This window comes from Bison bison, unplaced genomic scaffold (genome assembly GCF_000754665.1).
Source record: "Bison bison bison isolate TAMUID 2011002044 unplaced genomic scaffold, Bison_UMD1.0 scf7180017848468, whole genome shotgun sequence".
Classification (NCBI taxonomy): Eukaryota; Metazoa; Chordata; class Mammalia; order Artiodactyla; family Bovidae; genus Bison; species Bison bison.
The window spans coordinates 9,696-10,771 of record NW_011479041.1 but is presented as its reverse complement, the minus strand read 5'-3'; positions in this window follow the sequence as shown (position 1 = coordinate 10,771).

Here is a 1,076-nt window from a genome sequence, read left to right as displayed (position 1 = left end):
AAAGGCGTTCTCTAGGACACTTCAGGCCACAATATGGACCAACGTGAGAGGACATGAGAGAATTCAGTGGCCTGTTTGGCATCTTTATGTGGGAAGTTGTGTGTCTGTGCGTGTGTTATGCACAAATACATGCACACAGATATAGGGAAAACTTTGAACTGGCTTCCTTCCATTTAGCTGGAAGTAAAATGGTATGAAACAAGTTGACCAAGATTTAGCAGAGAAACAGGTTCCCTAGACTCAGATTCTTCATCCTGGTTGGTAGAGTGAGGGGTGAGGGCAGAATCGGAGGAGGAGGTAGAAGGGATAGAAAGAAGATCTTATAGGCAGATTTCAAAATTTATGTGAAGGGTTGGAATTTGGTGTGTCCTGGCCATGTTGATTCTCTGGGACTTAGCTTGGGAAACACCTTGGTTGTTTCATTTTGGCTCACCCTCTCAGGTACACTGGGAGTGGCTGATGACTGCAAATGCAGTGAGAACTTAGCTTGGCCTTGCTGCCCTGTTGTTGTCACAAAAGAGTTGAATATATAGATTCAAATTGCATTTTTAAAGAGAGAACCACAGAAATCCTTTCCTCCCCTATCAAATATCCTCAGGGACAGTGTGTTTGTACAGGAGAAACAGGTTATTTTATTGATTGAAGATGATGTCAGACCCCTGGAAGTGGCATGATTAAAGCTGTGGCCAGATAAAAGTTTGCAGAGTTCACACTATTTTAGTTCTTGTGCATGAGACAAGACTTGCATTTTATTTTTCTCTAATAAAAAAATGGAGTAGTGTTTTCCTTCTTATGTGACTCTGAACATGTAGATGAACATAAGTATTGTAGGAGAAAAAAATCGGTAAACTGGAAAGGAATCAGTAAAGCTTTTTTCTTAGACTGATTTCTTTTCCTCTTTTAAACAGAAACAAAAAGGCCAGGGGGCGGTGTCCTGGGAAGGGACAGTCAGTCTGGTTGACACAAAGTGATTTGGGTTTTGAAAAGGATATGGAGGAGAGGGGACAAAATTGAAGGAAGAGAGCAAGATGTTGGATAAGTTTTCTTGGTGAGGAACTGGGTATTAGGAGCAAGCC